This window comes from Corvus hawaiiensis, chromosome 2, assembly GCF_020740725.1.
Source record: "Corvus hawaiiensis isolate bCorHaw1 chromosome 2, bCorHaw1.pri.cur, whole genome shotgun sequence".
Classification (NCBI taxonomy): Eukaryota; Metazoa; Chordata; class Aves; order Passeriformes; family Corvidae; genus Corvus; species Corvus hawaiiensis.
This window is the reverse complement of record NC_063214.1, coordinates 63,547,490-63,561,454: the sequence shown is the minus strand read 5'-3', so window position 1 is coordinate 63,561,454 and position 13,965 is coordinate 63,547,490. Positions and strand designations below refer to the sequence as shown.

Here is a 13,965-nt window from a genome sequence, read left to right as displayed (position 1 = left end):
CAGGAAGGCAACCTGACTATCTGTTATGACCCATCCCTGTAAGATGAGGGCAACTCAGGTTCTTGTTAATAGATCCCTTCGGGCAGATTACAGTGAAATAAAACTGAGTGATCAGTGTTTGTGAATCTGCATATGTAGGGTTTATTTTAGAACAGTTTATTTGGAATGGAAAGAAGAGGTTGATTTGCCATGGTCATCCTCTGGTGCTCATACCCTCTACACCTGGGCCATAACCTTACATACCACCAGCAAAGCACCCTCTGCTTTGCAAATGGCTGATTGCTCGAGTCATTAATCATTAACATTTCAGTCTCTCACACTCTCTCATTCACCTTCTGCTTTTCTAAGATCATGTACACACAAACAAATAAAAATACAGATTCTGCATCTCACCATGTTTCTTAGTGCACAATATCAGACTTGGACTGCTGTGTCTCCCTCTGAAATGCTGATTTATATGAATAAGAGTCCCTTTTTCATAAATGGAAAAGGATGCCCTGCCCAGGAAGACCTTAGCCCATGGGAGAAAATTCATCTCTCCAGTGTGGTAAAACAAGGCTTAGAATATTTTTAGTCACTTGGACAAGTGACATACTACATCCTTGATCTATTCAGAAGGAATGCAAATGGTAACTAAATAGCATTATTATCAAACTATAGTTATTTCTCCACTGAGTGTGATTAATGCAAAGGTTTCTTGGTGGCTCTTTGAATATAACCTTTGTTGGTATATTTTTAATTTATTAAGAATTTTAGACCACAGAATGGATCAGGTTGGAAGGGACTGCAGTGGATCATGTGATGCCTCCATGCTCAAGCAGGTTCATCCCAGAGCACCTGGCACAGGATTGTGTCCATACCATTCTTAAGTCTCTCCTGTGAGGGAGATTCCACAACCTCTCTGGGCAAGCTGTTCCAGTGAATGGTCACCCACAGTAAGGAAGTTCTTCCTCATGTTTAGGTGGAACTTCTTGTGCATTTGTTTCTGCCCATTTCTGAAAATATATAATTTACTAGAAAAATATAAATATACATATATATTGTGTCAGTGCATTATACAAATATACATTATCTGTGGTAAATTTATGAATTTTAAAATACCTTATTGCATTTAAGAGATGGCTGAAATGCTTAACATCAACATGAAAATGTTTTCCCAATCTTTTACTTTGGTTTTTATTTTGTTTCAAATCAGTATAATTCTGAAGTTTTCTGTTAGGCTGATAGTACAGATCTGATCTATTCTGACATTCAAAAGCATTTAAATAATATCACCAAAGTTTTCTGACTGTTATTAAAAGCAGATTTCCAGATAGCAATTGATCCACTTATGCACCAGTTCAAAGCTATGGATACTTGTTTCTATCTCCCAAACTGAAGTTTTTAAACTGGTCTTACTCTAGAAAACTTCAAATGAATTCAAACTACAGTCTTTTAAATAGATTAATTAACCTCTCTACCCCATGCTGTACAGGTACAACTGTGAATACTAGTAAAGCATCCTATTGATTTTAAGATTTTTGCTTTGCATTATAAATCCCTTCACTGGCTTTTTCCACAGTATCTGGGAGAATTAGGAACACTGTGTTTCCCTCCCCAATGTTTGAATGCTGGCCTAGTAATGGCTCCTTTGATCTTTCTAAACCTACGTTGAGCTCTATATTATTCCCTCTCACTGAAGACTTTATTCCCCACTATACTCTTGCTAGCCTTAAAATCAAGTCTAAAACATGACAGACTGCTGGCATTATTCAGCTCTGCTAGCCAGTGACTGTCACAGTATGATAATAACAGAAATTTATTTTTTTTAATGTGGCACCCAGAGGTTTGACATATTTATTATTTCTTTTGCATGACTTTTCCTGGTTTTATATATGTATATATGTATTTATTTATTTTGCAAAATTTTAAGGCACTAGGCACAGGTATGTTATGAAAGGTTTACCAGTTGTCAGAAACATTGATGTGACAGACAGGAAAAGAAAATATTTGTGAAACAAGACCAAAATTTTAGACTCTTCCTTGACAAGGACACGTAATTAAAGAGGACACATGTTACAAAAAACTAGGAAGGATAAGAAGTCACAAAGTTTAAATTTTTTTCATTATTTATTTATTTATGGTGGGGAAAGAACCAGAAAAAGCAAACAAACCCAAAAATAACTGTTCTTCTTATTCAGCAAGTAATTACATAAAACTTAGCTCAAAATAGACTATTTTTTTTCTTTAAAAGAGACATTAGAATATCATATGCACAGTCTTGTACAAGGGAAAGTGTCACAGTTTGTATCAGAAGATCAAAAGGACTATTCCAGGTGGCCTCAGAAAACCAGCTGTCTTTATATCCAAATAATATCTTCTACAAATTTTAATCCACAAAAGCAAACAGATGGAAGTTACTTTTAGTCATGGCTAAGGACAAAACTTTTTATTTTGCTTTCCTCTTTTCCAAAGGTTTCCCTGTCCAATTTCTGTATTTTTCTGGATTCAATTTATGGTCTGATACAGACACACCAAAGCAAAGGCAAAGAAGATTTGGGAAGAGTCCTATTAGTCTTCCAGGCTAGCAATGTATCAACATTTCCTGATCCACTATTATAAAATGATCACATCACATTTTCCTAGAAAAGAACAGTGTTTTGGGATTTGGTTGTTGGTTTTAGTATGCTGGTTGATTGTCTTTTGTTTGACTTGGCTCTGTGTTGGTTTTGTTTAATTTGGGGGGTTGTTGGCTTTTTATTTGGTTGGTTTGGTTTTAATTAATTTTCAACTCTGAATTTCAAATTAAGGATTTGAAGAAGCTTTAGCAATACTTTGTGGCTGGACAACGGATCTTTTTCCAATTAAAGTCTTTTCATGTAATACAGATTGAAGGTACACCCTCTTCATAGGACTAGACATGGAAATGGAATACTCCTACATGCAAGTGCAGATGCAAAATGTCTTTTTGCCATTCCTATTTATCTGCTTGAAGTATGATTATAGAAAAATCAGTTTTGATAAAATATAGATGGAAAAACAATTAAGTGAAAATTAAGATCAGGATATTTCCTGCTATGGTTATAATATAATATAGTATAATATAATAATAATGATTATCTGGAGATAAAGGAGTTCATGTACTCATGCAAATAAAATAGGTAGGATGATGCTTTCCTTTACTAATTAAAACCACACTTTTATTAATTGAACATACAGAGTATTCACAAAAACATTTTCTGAATAATAACAGTACAGACCTGGTATGTGAGTTCTACATCTTATCTGCAAGCAAAATTTTAAAAAGTATCAAAATGGATCAGTTCTAGGAAAATGTGAAAATTTAGTAGCAGTAATTGTTTTTTCCACTGTGTCACTGAAATGAAGTGGGCTAATATGTATATATAAAAAAGGACTAATATCAAAGTTAAGTCACAGCAGTATACACCCAGAAAATGTCTTTAGTCTTGTTTACTATGCATAGTCAAGAGGGGAAAAATAATTTTCAGAGCAACATTAGAAAAATAATGCTAAGAAAATCACATCACTATTTTATTATATAGAAAAAATATAAGATGGAGAAATCTCTCCACAAATGAAAAATACAACTAAGATTCCTAATGTCCATCTAGATACAATGCATCTGTGGATTTAAGTAACAGAATCACAATTTAGAGCCAGCAGAAGAGAGTTCATGACTTTATTTCCTCAACTATAATTAATCAAGAATAAGTGCATTTGCACAAAGGACCAGAAACTTGTCATGAGAACTTCATGACATGGGGAGAATGATCTCAGTAAATTAAAGAAAATCATTTTTTCCCTGAGAGACAGAGAAGTAGACAGTAATATGTTTCATTGCTCTTTGGAAGATCCTTTCAAAGAGGATGAAGAATCTAAAGGTCATGTCATTGAAATAATGCATTCCAGGGTAACTAGTGTCATCTGTATAATACAGTAATCTCGCTGTTAAATTGGGTAAGGAGGGTTTTTCTCACTTTTTGAAGCTGACCTGCACATTAAAATGAATCCACCATCCACCTATCATCTTTTTTTTTTCAGTGTCAGTTGTAGCTGATGAAATGTAAAAACCTTGTATGGGATTTACCATGCGAGCTTCAAAACAATGCACATATATACTCTCTAACAATAGATAAATTATACCTGTTTTAAGGGGTTACAAGCTCTTACATTTTCAATAAAGAAAATGGAAAGAAGTACCTCTGTGGGCAGAAAACCATCCACAATGATATTCATCTCTCCTCACTGGCTGTGGAGGGAAGTGCTATCACTCAAAACCAGTTTTCCCCTTTTTTTTTTTTTTTTAGGATTGAAACATACTGAAGAAGAAGAGAGCATCTGGTAGAGTGTTTGTGTGATACAAACCATTTCTCATTCGGTATGTTAATTCTAGGTCTCTCCGGTTCTAAGGTGACTGAACCTGTGTCCATTAGGGTATCTTGAAAGCTGGACACTACTGTAAAAATAGGAATGAAAGAGTAGGTGAAAAGGTAAGAAGAAGGGAGAAAATTAAACTCCACATAAAAGGAGTTCTTTGTAGAAGACAAGTGCCTGTGCATGTATAGATTGCTGAAGTTACACACCTGGGAGACTTTGACAGATCATCGGAGAAAACCTTCAGAACTTCTTCTGGGTTCCTATACTGTGGCACATCATGTAATTTGAAGAAACCCAGGCCATCAGATCATCTACACGGGGCAGGAAGACATGATAGGGAACTCATGAGGGTTTCATAACATCCTGGAACAACTGATCTTGGAACTTGGGTTTTACAATTACTATAACAGATTTTTAGACACCTCTTCTACATGAAGACTGACATGAAGTAAACACCCATAGCAGACCTCTACATTTAGACACCTGATCCAGTCATGTCTATTGGCATTATAGATATTTAAAATGTCTAAAATATCCAAGAAGAACCCAAAGATCATTCTTGAAAGACACAGATGTTTTATACATTTATTTGCCATATGTGTCAGACCAACTAAAATATTTAGGATACTCAAGAGTTTCTCAAAAGGCACAGTGGGCAGCTGAATGTAATTTCTTAATGTCAGGCTGAATACCTTCAACAAGTTTAATTACTTTGAGAATGAAACAGTGCTAGAAAGTAAGCAGCTTGAGTTGCTCTTGGAAGCTCAGGAGGAGGTTTAGGCTCCTAAGGCACTACTCCCTGGTATTCTGCTAAAAGAAAATGGAACAAGAGGATCAGTGCTGATAGCCTGTGTCTTGTTACTGTCCAGTCTCATTCGGAATTCAGTAAGCTATTTGGGTCAGTCTTCTACAGCAGTCAATTTCACAAGTTAACTATATTTTGCTCAAAATATTTTCTATCCTGCACAGGTAAAAGAGTGTTATAGCCTGGAACAAAAGACTTTAGGTGGAAAGAAGCTGGTGTTTCATGAATGTCCTCTGACACTCCTGAATTTTCTGTATATTCAATTTCTGTATGAGTCTTTCTAGCAATAATACAGTCATATCAATGCTTAGTTATTTCCCAGTCACTTAATCCTCCTTCTGTTAAAAGACTTATACACTGGCTTATCTTAAGTCCCAACTTAAAGTTTAAAAAGTTAATCAACATAGAAAGACCCTCAGTTTACATTTTTTAAATTTTTATTTTAGATATTTGGAAGGATTTAAGGAATAGATTTCACATTGCATATCATTACTATACTATAAATTCAAACAACATTTAAGAAAAAATAATATTGTATAATTTCTCACTTTATTTTAAAAGTTGTGTTTTGCAGTACCATGCTTATTAAATAGAAACACTACTATCTTCCTTCTGTCGAGTGCTCTCTAATGGAGACTGTTATCCCCTACTTTGAAGTCCACAAAGGTTTGCAAATTCCACAACAAGTGTTAAGTTAGCCTAAGAAACACTTTGGGAAAAAAAGAAAGAAGTCATAAAGTGGCATGAAATGAGATAAACAAAAAAAGGAGGGCATATTTTAAAAATGTTTGGAAAGTATTTCTTATTCTTTCTAGAGTAGAAAAGCCTACTGAAATAATATACCATAAAGTCTTCAAAAATATTCTGTTTACATTTTCCTTAGACTTGATGTGGTCAAGTCACTTGAAAACCTCTCCAGTGCTGAATAATGTTGTGTGTATGTAAAAGTTTCTGAATAGCAAAGAAATCTTTATTATGGAATAGCAAAATTTTATTTACAGCCAAATAGAAAAACAATAGTGAATTCTAGAAATTTGTGCAGATGCAGAGAGAAAAGCATAGCCACAAAAACACAGAGATAAGCTAAAAAACTTACAAGAAGCAAAATGCAAATCTACTTACTAAGAAGCTTAAATAATGAAACCCAGATTTTTGTTACAATAGTTTAAAGAAAATTCAGAACTATGATTTTATAAATTTAAGCTGTATTTTGGATATAATTAACAGTGATTTTAAGAACCCATTAATAGATATATTAAAGTCTAACACTGTGCAACCAGCTTAGAGAGTCTGGGGTTCTTTTCTGATTGTTTCTCGTGTGTCTATAAGGTTCTAAAAAGCAGGGTTTTCTTTTTTAATGTGCTGGATAGAATTACCACACTCAAACAAGTTATATGCACTAATACCTTCATATGAGATAAAGAACAGGTATGTCCTTTTTCTGTCACTACGTATTTTAGTATTCATGCTTCTGTCAGTAAAATAAAGGAACAGATCAGAAATTAGAAAATGGCAAGTAGTAGGAGAGATGAGAAATTATGCAAACGCTGAAATTACTTTTAGTGACTATTACATAACACTATTAGTGACATTTCCACCCCCACTGTTAAGAAGTAGTAAAGATGTTTGGTACTTTTTAGTTCTCTTAAAGAATTCAAAATAAACTGAGTAAAAATTAGAGGACATTGGATGATAAATGCTGTCTGAATGAAATACATTCTGTGTCTAACCAGATTTCCAAGGGAAAATGTGTGGTAACTTGTCTAACGATTTTGGAAAAAAAACATGTTGAAAAGCTGCCTAGTACTACTATTTCCATTACTTGTGATATTAACGAGATGTCTCTAGAATTCTATGGTGTCAAATAAATGGTAAAAAGATACCAGTGACTGAATAATACAGAGATTTTTTTTTGTCGTCAAAACAAAGAAGGAACAGAAGGAGAAGGAAAACAGAATCACAGATCTGTTAGGTTCAGCATCAATCATTTCCAAACCTTATCCATAATAAATATGCTTCTCAACACTGGTTTTGAAAAAGATTAAAAATTTCCCCAAAACATGAGTCCTGTGTTGCTGTAAGAAAGAATTGATAAAGAAACAAGTTATTACTTGATTGTGTTGATTTGTAGAATATATTTAACATTCTATTTCCAAAAGCTGTAAGAAAAGCAAACAAACAAAAAAAAAAAAGGAGTGAATTTCGAACTACATCATTACATATTGTTGTTTTGTGAGGAAAAAGTTGTTTGTGTTATTTAGCCAACTGTCAGTGCTATATTGCTATAATTTAAAAGTGACAAATGCTCTATAGTGTAAACCGGACACAATGTTCTCATCAGCCCCCAAGACAGCTGCATTTTCTACCCTTAGGTTTTTAGCGTCTGGGGAACACTGAAAAACTGCAACAATATTTATTCTTCTTTCTGTTAACAACCTCTATCAGTTTCCAGTGGCAGCAAATTTAAACTTTTTTCACAATATTTTGTTTTCAATATTGAAATATACAAATACGTATTTACAGATACATTTTAAGTCCTGTAAAACCTGATCAAGGTAAGAAGACATTCCAATCATATTAAGAGCTCTGTCTGCAGCAGCAGAATTGATACAAAATTCCAGCCAAAGTTCGACTTAGTGTTTCGTATGTCACCTCAGCATGAATAACTGGACAGCATAAATGTAAGTGTAAGCAGCTCAAAGACTACTTTTGTGGTGCTTACCCACAAAAGGGAGCAGCCTTAGTGATTTACAACTGAAAAGCTATCAGCTTGTCTTGAGGTCTTTGGATTATTTGGTAAAGCTCATGTCATTTATAATATATGAAGTGATTTCATTACTTACTATGTGCAAAAAAAAACCCCTATAAAAACGAATGTGTTATTCTATCTTTTTTTCTTTACTTGGGATATAGGTAGAACAGTATTTGTGAGCTTTATCTTGACAGACTTAAGAACCCAATGTAACAAAAGGGATAGGAGTTAGTACATGGAGATGTGTACTTGGTGGTATCTTACTCCTATAAATTATACAATAATTTTGGAGAATGAAATATTCATTTATGTTAATGATGATGAAATACATTACTATAGCCAAAATGACTGCCCCTCAAGAGATAAATTATGAACTTTTATAGAACTCAGATGCTGATATTTTAAAGAACTGATACTTACCAGAATTTTAATATAATGCACTTAGCAAATAATCTTCCAGAGCCCTAAGGCTGTATATGAGCATCTTCATTTAACCCTAAACCCTGATGACTTCTCTGGGAAGTATGGAAGGTAGTAGTAGTACATATTGTAACATTAAATTATTTGGGTCTTTTTCTCTAACTAAAATTATCAGTGCTATATGGCAGATACATATTGTGTTATAAACACCACAGATCAATATTTAGATTTAAATATTAAATAAGAGATGGTAGGAAGTTAAGGCTTCATGAGTGGTACACAGTGCATGTCCACTTGGGACCTTCTTGAAATCATGGTAGGCATTTGGCATGTAGGCATTTGAATGATATTAAGATAAAAATAGTAGTTGCATAATCTCTATGCATTTTTAGATGCACTTACATTTTGAGTACATATTTCTCAAAGACTACACTGAATTTTTCTAACTCTGTTAAAATATGCAATTATGAAAAGAAAGGAACATATGGGGGGGATGTTATTAACAATGTAGACTAGACCCGAATGAAAGGCGGAATTGAGAAGGGGGAAGCAAACAACTGAAAAAGCAATCAATTTGCCTCACTTCTTACTAAGTACACAGAAAAATTATTATTGCTGCAGTAACCATATTCAACAGCTAGTACTAAGATCAAGTGAGCATAGCAATTTCATGTTATTGGTTAAAATAGATGAGGGTTAGTAGAGAAATCCTTGTATTTTTATATTCTAGGGCATAAATGCTACTTTTACACATTGAAACTAGGAAGAAGCTAAGTAAATATTTTGGGCTAATAATCTAAATCTGTTAGTAATAGAAATTCATTAAGAAATGTCTTCATTTAGAAACTAGAACCTTAAAAATATTGAATTAAACTTTTATGTACATTGGTTCCAGTTTTCTATAAATATGTTATTAGTGGTGTAATACCACATATAAAATTCATAAGGTTTATTATTTGCTATGGGCTGTTAAATAAAGTGCTGCAAAACTTATTTAAACACACATTCACCTGATAGACTGCTGTAATGATCCATGGCAACATATATGCATCCCACACACTGATCTTTTGAACAACTCTAATTCATCATGGGAAACAGAATGTGCAATTTTCTACTTCAGAAAGTAAAGACCATTAATATTTAAGAGAAAACACCCTTAATTTCTAGCATTCACTGTCTTAGAAGATTGTACTTAAAGACATCATCAAAGTTTTTGGTTTTGTTGATAACACATTAAAACCACCAAAATAAAACCTTTTGAAATGTTATTATTTATTTGCTATGAAGACTGTACTTGCTAATGTGTAATCTATGTAATGGATAGAAAGGATGAAAATTGAACTATTAAAACATGTCTGGATGCACATTCTGTTTATCCTCTATTTATCTTGATGTTGATAAGACCTGAGATGTCCATTAAGACATGAAGCTCTTCTGGACATTCCATATCATTATTGACTGTGTAAGTTACTTTACCCAGTATCTCCTTTCAGGGAGTTGTAGAGAGCAACTAGGTCTCCCCTGAGCCTCCTTTTCTCTGGGCTGAGCAACCCCAGCTCCCCCAGCTGCACCTCATAAGACTTTGTGCTCCAGACCCTTCACCCGCTTCACTGCTCTTCTCTGGACATGCCCCAGCACCTCAATGTCCTTCCTGAACTGAGGGGATGAGAACTGGACACCAGACTCAAGGTGTGGCCTCACCAGGGCCAAATACAGGAGAAGAATCACTTCCCTGCTCCTGCTGGCCACACCATTGATGATACAGGCCAGGCTGCCATTGGCCTTCTTGGCCACCTGAGCACAGCTGGCTCATGTTCAGCCACTGTCAACACCATCAGCACCCTCAGGTCCTTTTCCACTGGGCAGCTTTCCAACCACTCTTACCTCATCCTGTAGGAAGGGGTATGGGGTTGTTGTGAAAAAAATTTAGGACCTGACACTTGGTCTGGTTAAACCTCATATCACTGGTCTCAGCCCATGGGTCTAGCCTGTCCAGATCCCTCTGGAGAGCATTCCTACACTCCAGCAGATCGACACTCCTACCCAACTTGGTGTGATCCATGATTTTGCTGAGGGCAGACTGGATCCTCTCATCCAGATCATCAATAACAATATTAAAACATCATTTATTTTAGAGGACTAAAATAAAATACCATCCTAAAAATGACTTAAAATTATTGTTTTTCAGGCAGAACACTTCCTAGATGGCAGCGTCATAAAAAAAAAATTCTTTACCTTGAATAATTAAACACTCAATTTGCCCTTGAAAATCTCTGGAAGCACCTTTTTCCTTACTTTTCCTTTTCTTTCTTTTTTTTAATTTTTTTTTTCTTTTTCGCCTGCCATTTGTTTTAGGCAACTGCATCCTAAACAGTGGTGTTTCTGTGTGTTAATAGAAAAATAAATAGTTTTAGTAAGTGAAGAACACTGATTCCCATCATCACTCTCATTTCCATGTTCACAGCTATCTCCTCATATATCGTTTCCCCACTTTCTAATGGAGGTCTCCATAGTTAAATGGCACTATTATTATTCATGTTCTAGACTGTCAGTGCCAGGGATGTGCGTCTGTGTGTACATCTATGCATTTTTTCCCCTGCTTTGCTAAATACTAAATTTATGAAGGGACATATTCAGATGAGATTGAATTGGAAGACTCTTGATCAATACCCATCTGCCCAGTCTGTTTTAATCTCAAATATGAGAGTGCAAGGGAATAAATCAAGTTTATCTGTAGCACATCTTTTCCAAACGATGCTTGAGAAATCAAAAATTAAAGATGCTGGAGCAACATCTTTCTTCTGAGGATGTAGAAGGCCTTTCTGTACACAAGCCTACTACTCAGTATGACTTCTCTGGTACCCCAAGAGAATTTTACTGCTTCCTGATCAAGTTCTGCTTCCCCATCTTGCCTCCTAGCACCCAGTCACTCCTTTCTGATGTAACTCCAGGGATGGTATTTTTTCTACAGGACAATGTGGAAGGAATGTGAAGTGGAATTCAGTCAGAGATTACGAGTGGTGTGAATACATAGGAAATGTTCCTTTGGTTTTATTTTTAAATCCTTCATTAGATTAAAGGAACAGTTTGCAAAATTCATTTATTCTCCTATTTCTATCCTTTGCTCAACAGTTTACTGCACATTCTTCAGTACCCCGCTATTTCTACTCCTACTGTTCATCCAAATGTTAAAAAGATTCATTTCAACTGCAGAAGCTGTTCAAATACCATAAATTACCTGACTTAATGCAAAGAAATTCAGAACTTAGAATGGAGCTCATCATGCTATGCATGCATGACCCCACTTCAAGTATTAAACCGGTCTCAAAACAATGACCATTCTTTGTTGCAATATTGAGGCTTAACTAGATGAGATGTGGGGCCCAATTCTGATCCTATTAAAATCAGTGGGATTTCATTCTTAGCAGGATTTGAATATAATTATAAATGCTTTCATTTTTCATAAAACTTACCTATTTTTTATTCAGTCCATTCACACGGCGATATCTATTTCAAAGGTTATGTCAGAGCAAAGAATTTAAAAGAATCAAAGGAAAAAAAAAAATAAAAGCCCTGTTCTTGCTCATTTTAGTATTCTTCAAAGTGACATGGCTAAATATCTCAGGAGGGATTTCTGGGATATGCTTGGACATGAGTTGGCATCGTACATTGCTAATAGAACTTGAAATAAAGAAGACTCCTGAGAACCAGGGGACTTAGTCCTAGACCTGCCAAAATTAGGTCTTTCATTTAAAAATTCTGCTTGTGTGTGCTGCAGTCACAGAAAAGACTTCATTATGTAGCAGAAACTGAGACAAGTACCAAGTCTGACAAGTTTATTAAAACTCTTAAATATCTTTTTAAAAATAAACATTAATTGAAGAAAACTGTCACTTTATAAAATTAATTTACTGAAAATCAGAATATAAATATTGTGAGAGAACTACAACTGAGGGCTGAGCCTATAGGATAACTAGTGGGCTTTGTCTGTGCTCAGGATTTCTATCTTTTTGCTAATTCCTCTTTCTTATTTGGTTTCAATGGTACATTCATATCCTTTAAAAATGTGGCCAAGGGTATCTCTGAGTGTCTTTGGTGAGGTCCTGGCCCTGTAAACAACTTACTGTAAGTGGGATGCTGAATGCACTAGCAGTCACAGTGAAATCATTCTTCTGCATGAATTCAGATTGGGGTCAGTTGAAAGACTGGGACACAAGAAAATGCCATGTTGATAAACGTAGAGGTGCCAGTCCTTGCAAAGCTTTTGTGCAGTGACAAAAGGTCGTGCTGCTTCTGATGTGCATGTGATGCTGTATGTGATGTTGGTTAGAAACTGATGATATTATTATTATAAAGTAATAATATAATATATAATCATATAGTAAGCATAGTAATATTTTCATTTCTTTAATTATTTAGTCATACAATTCATTGTCCACCCTTCATGCTTGATGTTGATGTTTAGCTTTAAAGAAGTCTGTATTCTTTACATTATAGAATATTCTTTACATAATTGAATATTTTTAATAGGAAAAATAACTTCTGTATTTCAATTTAAAACCACAATTAAGTCTTATTAATTCCCTTCCCCAAGTGAAACTAAAGTCAGTATGTTGGGAAAAAGCTTTTATTTACAGTACTAAAAGCTATTTTGGGGATATGGAAACAACCAGCCAGCCATAAAACCTTAAAACTCCACAATTTTTGACTGAGAGGAAGATCACCTCTTATGAACCTTTAGCAAGTGACAATCTGCTCCTTAGGCAGTCTTATATAAATGTATCAATTCATGATTCAGAAGTTTTAAGGCATGTAAAATTTATCACATCGTCTTGAAAGATGAGCCTGTGGTTAACCACCTTTAAAATTAAAAATATTTAATTGTGCTGATGAATTGACAGTAGGCAGTACTGCACATAGCTACCCATGTCAGGACACAACAAAGATTTTGCTTGTACACAAATTCTTTACATGTTAATCCAGGAGTCATTACAAAAGCTGGCCTTTGGTTTTATTACCTTGCTTTAGAAGACAGTAGTTTGTCCAACAGATTTCTTAGCATATCAAAATGAATGACAAATCTTTCCAGTCATCTATTATTCATGAATTTCAATAAGTAGTGTTAATCATATTGTACTTATTAATTTAACCTCATTTTAAAAATTAGAGGTACAGGAAGGAAGGCTGAACATAAGAAGCTGTCAAGGATTTCTGCTTTTTTTTGTGGTCATTCCCATAGTTCTGATCTGTTTTCAGTAGAACCAAAAACTGAATAGAAAACATTTAACCAGCTGGGGTTATGATATGGTGCAACAATAATCAATATAAAAATATTAGTCTTCAAATAACTTAATATTGCTGATTTGAAAAAAAATTTGCAAAAAGGAAAAGAGAACTTAAAGAATAATGAACTACAGAATTCTGAGCAGTTTTAATATATTCCAAAAGAACTCTGAAATTACTCTGGCTCCTTCAGAGTTAAGCATGTTTTCAACAATTTAACAGGACAGTATAGAAAATGCAGTCAAATTCTTCACAGACATTAAAACCGATAGGTCAGGAGGCAGCAAGCACAAGATTCAACAAGGATAATTCTAATTGTTTATTAAAG

General features: G+C 34.5%; 1 long non-coding RNA gene across 1 annotated transcript; it reads left to right on the top strand.

The window, feature by feature from the left end:
• Window positions 1–2,309: 2,309 nt before the first annotated feature.
• Window positions 2,310–9,720, top strand: LOC125337247. Its single transcript, XR_007208002.1, has 2 exons — window positions 2,310–2,973; window positions 4,308–9,720. It is a non-coding gene; the product is annotated as an uncharacterized LOC125337247 (long non-coding RNA).
• Window positions 9,721–13,965: the final 4,245 nt, after the last annotated feature.